Here is a 6,929-nt window from a genome sequence, read left to right on the forward strand (position 1 = left end):
AACGTTGACACCTGGTGATGCATAACAATTATTAATAAGCCACATTAACATCACTCTGCTGGCTTATTTTAAAATTCAGTCATTTGAAGTTTAAGACTTTCTCTTCCACACTTTCTACAGGGCCATGAATAACCAGTGACACTTGGTAAGTAACACAGGCGCCAGTCATCCCTAATTCATACTTTAGTGACTTGTGTGGGAAATGTACAGTAATATAGCCATATAGAGACAATGGCTGTGTGTGGATGATTATATCTCAGCTTAATAGCAGAGATAGGAATAAGCCTTGAGCCTGTGTATGCAGCCCTTCTCCATGTTTGATATGCTGCAATTAAATCCCAAAGTCTCAAGAAAAATACAGCTTCCTGTTTCATCCAAGCAAGTAGCTTGGGCTACTGCAATGAGTTCTATGTGGGGCTACCTTTGAAGGTGAATCAGAGGCTGTAACTAATCCAGAATATGGCAGCTACTCTGGTGACTGGGAAGGCCACTGGGACCATATAACATTGTTCCTAGAAGATCTACACTGGCTTCTGGTACATTTCCAAGCACAATTCAAAGTGTTGGTGGCGACCTATAAAGAAGAAGAAGAAGAAGAGTTTGGATTTGATATCCCGCCTTTCACTCCCCTTCAGGAGTCTCAAAGCGGCTAACATTCTCCTTTCCCTTCCTCCCCCACAACAAACACTCTGTGAGGTGAGTGGGGCTGAGAGACTTCAAAGAAGTGTGACTGGCCCAAGGTCACCCAGCAGCTGCATGTGGAGGAGCGGAGACTTGAACCCGGTTCCCCAGATTACAAGACTACCGCTCTTAACCAATGCACCACACTGGCTCTCCCTAAATGGCCTCAGCCCAGTATACCTGAAGAAGCATCTCCACCCCCATCATTCAGCCTGGACACTGAGGTCCAGCTCTGAGGGTCTTTTGGCAGTTCCCTCACTATGAGAAGTGAAGCTACAGGGAACCAGGCAAAGGGCCTTCTTGGCAGTGGCACCCTCCCTGAGGAACACTATCCCATCGGATGCCAAGGAGATAAAGAACTATACAACTTTTAGAAGACATTTGAAGGCAGCCTTGTATTGGGAGGCTTTTAATGTTTGATGTTTTATTATGTTTTTTAAACATGTTTGAAGACACCCAGGATGAGCGGAGTATAGAAGAAGAAGAAGAGATTAGTAAACTATGGTGACCTGGTTTGGAACAAGCCAGGACCTTCAATCAAATTCTGAGAATTTACCAGCTTCCTTTGATGAAGGAACATCTTAAGGACCCATTTTTGGGTGCAGTGAGATATAACAGAGAACATCTTGAGGCAAATGAATGATACATCCTGTCTTCCAATACTGCAATTCAAGAGGTAATATTTCCCTTTGTGGAAAGATGAGTAACCTTGCTTGACTGTCTCAGCAATGTAAGGAATGTACTCCCCACACTGTGGGGACAATATTTTTTCTCTCTATTGCTTGTCCCCTGAAAGGAGGGGTTCCAGAAAAAGGGTCTAAATGCTTACATCTCCTTCCTGCCTAATGGCTTTGATATAGTCAGTGTAGTCAGAACTTTTCTCAGGAAAAAAATAATCATTGAATTCTTCCCAGTTATTCTTCTACAAATTTCCTCATTTCTACTAACCTATAAACAAATATAAAGTCACGTTTTGTATCCTGTTAAATGGAAATTAGCAGCAGTGAGCTCCCCCCTCCCACTTTCCAATTATTTTAGTAAAAGGATGTTTAGCTTCCGGATTTTGATCTTTACAAATAAATGGCATATCAGCTCTTTGTCTTCACTTGGGGGCTTTGTGTGTTGATGACTGGAATGCTAATGCAATAATTTACACTTGTGTTATCTTTATGGCTGTATATTATAATAACTTAATGGAGTGGAAAGGAATCACAGATGGACAGATGAGGACTGCCTCTGAAAATCAGAAGGGAATAGAAAGGGAGGGGGAATCTCATAGTAGGGGGGAATGTGCAACATGGGATGTGGGTCAGAAGATTATCAGAACACTGAAATTGGTACTCACTCCATCCGTTCTACAGTGGTACCTCGGGTTACAGACGCTTCAGGTTACAGACTCTGCTAACCCAGAAATAGTACCCTGGGTTTAAGAACTTTGATTCAGGATAAGAACAGAAATTGTGCGGTGGCGGTGCGGCGGCAGCGGGAGGCCCCATTAGCTAAAGTGGTACCTCAGGTTAAGAACAGTTTCAGGTTAAGAACAGACCTCCAGAATGAATTAAGTTCTTAACCTGAGGTACCACTGTAGTTGGAGAGTTGGCTTATGCTGGGGGCTGTGCCCTCGATCCAGCCATATCCCAAACCAAATTGGGGATTTGCTTTGACGGAAACTGGGCTTGGACTGAATCAGACCAAGACAGCCCTGACTTCCCCTGGTCAGATTTGGCCACTCATAACAATCTGGTACTGTCAGGGAGCAGGGCGTCAGGCGGTCAGGCTGCAGGGATCTGGGTTCACCAGCATGGTGCACACAGGGAGCACAATGGGGATGCAGACCCCAGAAGGATGGAATCCTCCATTCAGCAGCTGGTGAGCGGAGGATTCAGTTCTGTGGGGTGCAGGGTGCTCCTGCTCTTGGTCTGGTGGGAGGGAAGAAGATACCATGTTGTCTTCTTCTACCATACATGAGAAGGTACGTACCTGCTAGCAATGATACCTATATCACTCCTCAGAATCTGGTATGTGACTGTGGTCAAAGGGTGAAGCCACATTGCACTTCTGCCATTGCCTTCCACCCAACCATGTGATCTTTGCCTACCTCCTTCCCTTGGCTCAAAAGAAGCTATGTGAGCACTTGCAGAACTCAAGCTTGTGCCATATGCTTTTGTCTTTCTAAAACATCCCAACCAATCAGGGAGTAGGTAGAGAAAGCAATGCCACCGCAGGCCTAGCCAATTAGTTTTGGCTTTGTACAGAGAGAGCTCATTGTATGGGCATGGGGTGATGGTGTGCACTCACACTATACAACAGGCTAGCTCAGAGATCAGTGTCAGAACCCAATCAGATGGGTTATAAATAATGAAATTATTAAAATTATTATTATTATCTAATTCAGCCCAGAAATATTATTCATCCAAAGAAAGCCATGTATACCATCTGCTTTGAAGTTCACATAAGTATTAGAAATCTATTTCTGTTTCTTCCAGATCATGTTAATAGGGCTTTCCGCAGATGTTTGGGAGACTAAGGCAACATAGTTCCTTAAGAATCCAGAAATAAATAGGATTGTTTAGTCTCTGTTAAGAGGGTGGGTAGCGAATCATACTTTATATGCATTGCAAAGGGTTTTTATCTTACAATTAGTGGTCACATTGGGCTTTATAGTCCACTGAAGTAGCATTTAGAGGGTGTATTAATTATTTGTAGTTGGATGCAAAGAGGCAAAGACGACTATGCAGGGGGCTAATTTGGAAAGCAGAGTGAATAAATATTGGGCTTAAGAAAACAGCTGGGTTAGTCAGCTGCAAAGCAGAGCTCATATTTAATTTATTTCTTCCACACTTATGAACACCTGGGGATTGGAGGCCTCCACACATTGGATGCTATTTCAGAAATAGGCAGAAAGAGTTGGGGCAATATTATCATTATGGGTTTGCAGGGAGCAAGGATTCCCTGAAAATCCTGTGTGCCAGCTTCTCCCCTTAATTTCAGAAATTAGTAAATGTGAGGTTTGAAGTCAAGCCAGCTTCCTCAGCAACTGGGCTTAGAGAGGTGCCATCCAAGTTAGCAGAGTCATCACCCCAAACAAAAGGTGAGACATTCAGCCTCAGACAAGAAAGGGAGAAGCCGCCTTTTGAAATTGAGGTTGCCAGGGTGATGGGGGGGGGGATGCTGGATGCGGAAGGGGAGGAGCTGTTTTCTGCAATGGCTGCTGGGAAGGAGGAGGACAGAGTGGGCAGAACTCCATGAGGGCAACAGACATTCTGGCTGGCTGGAGCAGGTGGCTACAGTGAGACACAGGGATGGTGCCTAGGATACTTCTGAATCCAGTGTTGTGCTGCTGGGAAGGACAAGCCCATCTTGAGATATAAATGCTGTGAATCCATCAAAGACTTCAGGTGTAAACAGTGCTATTTTTCTAGGAAAAGAGGTGCTGGAATTCACCATGAATGCATCCCTTGTTCTATTATAGAGTGGTACCTCAGGTTAAGTACTTAATTCATTCTGGAGGTCCGTTCTTAACCTTAAGCACCACTTTAGCTAATGGGGCCTGCCGTGCTGCCGGAGCACGATTTCTGTTCTTATCCTGAAGCAAAGTTCTTAACCTGAAGCACTATTTCTGGGTTAACGGAGTCTGTATCCTGAAGCATATGTAACCTGAAGTGTATGTAACCTGAGGTACCATTGTAATGGCAATGGTGCCCACCTGAGAGGTGCTGGAACTGAGTTCTGGTGGAAAAATTGCCCTGGGTGTAAAGACATGTGAATAAACCACATTTCTAAGACACTGCAGACTCTGCTGTGCCTTGAATGGAAACAAGCCTGGGTGAACCCCTGGAATCTCCTGCAGCTGCTCCATGAAGTTTGGGGTGGCATGTAGCTGAGGATTCCCTTCCAAAGATGGCTTAGCTAGAAAGGAGGGGAAATGGACAATGAAGTCCTATTCCTACTACTTCTTTCCTATGGTACCACTGATGGCATGCATTTACTTAGAGATCAGTGTTGTCTTCTGCTGGAGACATTTTTTTTTTTCCCTGACTGGCTTTCCTAGCTTCAGCCAGTGCCTGGATGGAGCCAGCTCAGCTCCCTTAGCACATGATTCACCATCCATCTGTGGCGGCAAAAGGGCACTGCCAAAGGGTATCACAATATGCTTGCAGTCCTTTCAACCACTGCTGAAAGACACAGCATCATCCCACTTCTCCCCATATTTTAGAAAGCAGTGTGTTATCTCTAAGGAACATGTCGTCGTCCCCCCAGTCACTCACAGTTAACCACTTCCCAACTCTCCCATGGGTGGTGAGGACTGGGCTGGGGTGGTGGGTTCTGTTGACCCTCTGTGTCCAGCTCCTGCTGAAGGAACACGCCCTGGGTGCCAGAAAAGGACACAATGTGGCTGTGTTCAAGTGACCTCTGCTCTCCATAACATTGACATCAACCAATCTATTGTGCTTGCAAGTGACCTTGAGAGCTGCTCTTTATTTGTTGTTTAGCCTTCCGAGCTCTTCATATGTGCTGTTCTTGAGCTGGTGATAGAGACCTCTTTTGCCAAGCATTTTCATCACTGTGCCACTTCAGAAGGCGACAGCTTTTGGAGGGAATAAATCTAGTGCATCCGTTTGCACTCCTGTTATTCAGGATCGTGTTGCTGAGCACCTATATTAAATAACCACACACCACAGGATGCAGGCCGGTGAACGACAAAACCCATGCAAACAACTCTTCAGCCGATGTTGAAAATCCACGACGGCGAGAGGAAGCCATTGCAAGCAGTGATAATTACACGCTGCCACATCCCCTTGCCTTCTATCTTATTTCCTCATCCCCTCAAGTGAATTTCTAATCCCTCATCTGGCAAAAAGTGACTGCTGAGCAGTTTTGTGGGCCCTCCTTCGGTACAGCTGATACCAAACCTTTGCATGAGGATGGGGGGAGCTTTTTAAGAAACAAGCCACATTAGCATATGTGCAAGAGTTCACCATCTCTCTCTCTCCCTCCTCCCCACTCGCTTTTATTCTGCCACAGCTTGCATTCAGGGGAGGGAAACAGGAGGTCTGCTGCTTTAAAAGCCATAACCTTTGGAATTAAGATGTGGCTTCCCAGCGCAAGCCGAGTAATAAAAAAAGCAATCATATTGCCAAGCTGGTGGACCTTATTATTTTAACATCAGCATGATGGTCTTTTAAAAGCCTCCCTGCCTGCTGAGAAAGTTAAATAAACATGTTCTATTTAAAAATATAAAAATATAAAAAACTGACCTGCATTTAAATTACAGAGGCACCTGTCGCCACCAAGCATCAAGGGGGCTGCTCTCTTTCTTTCCCCACCCCCTTCCGCCCGCCACAATGGCACAAAATAGCTTTCTAGAATGGCATGACATCTGGGTAAGTATTTTAGTTCCATTGTTAGTCATGTACTTAATGTAAGGGATTTGGCAAATGAGATCCAGATGGTTGGTTGCCAGCTCTGCTGCCCCCGCGGCACCACCTGTGTTGAACGGAGAGGCTTAAATTGTTGAACAAAGCGATCCCTTTGTCTTACAAAAGAAAGGGGAAAGAGAAATAGACAGAGGTGCCTCCTAACAATAATTACTAGGGGTGTGCGTCAGGTTTGTGTGAATCTTGGAGCCAGAACCAATATTGGCCACTTCTATAGAGCCAGTGTGTTGTAGTGGTTTAGAGCGGTAGAGTCGTAATCTGGTGAACCGGGTTCGCGTCTCCACTCCTCCACATGCAGCTGCTGGGTGACCTTGGGCTAGTCACACTTCTCTGAAGTCTCTCAGCCCCACTCACCTCACAGAGTGTTTGTTGTGGGGGAGGAAGGGAAAGGAGAATGTTAGCCGCTTTGAGACTCCTTCGAGTAGTGATAAAACGGATATCAAATCCAAACTCTTCGTCTATTGTTGTTGTTGTTTAGTCGTTTAGTCATGTCCGACTCTTCATGACCCCATGGACCAGAGCACGCCAGGCACTCCTGTCTTCCACTGCCTCCCGCAGTTTGGTCAAACTCATGCTGGTAGCTTCGAGAACACTGTCCAACCATCTCGTCTTCTGTTGTCCCCTTCTCCTTGTGCCCGCCATCATTGCCAACATCAGCGTATTTTCCAGGGAGTCTTCTCTTCTCATGAGGTGGCCAAAGTATCGGAGCCTCAGCTTCACGATCTGTCCTTCCAGTGAGCACTCAGGGCTGATTTCCTTAAGAATCTTCTTGCAGTCCATGGAAATCCCATGGAGATCTTCTTGCAGTCC

The sequence above is a fragment of the Podarcis gaigeae genome (assembly GCF_964106915.1).
Source record: "Podarcis gaigeae genome assembly, chromosome: 7".
Classification (NCBI taxonomy): domain Eukaryota; kingdom Metazoa; phylum Chordata; class Lepidosauria; order Squamata; family Lacertidae; genus Podarcis; species Podarcis gaigeae.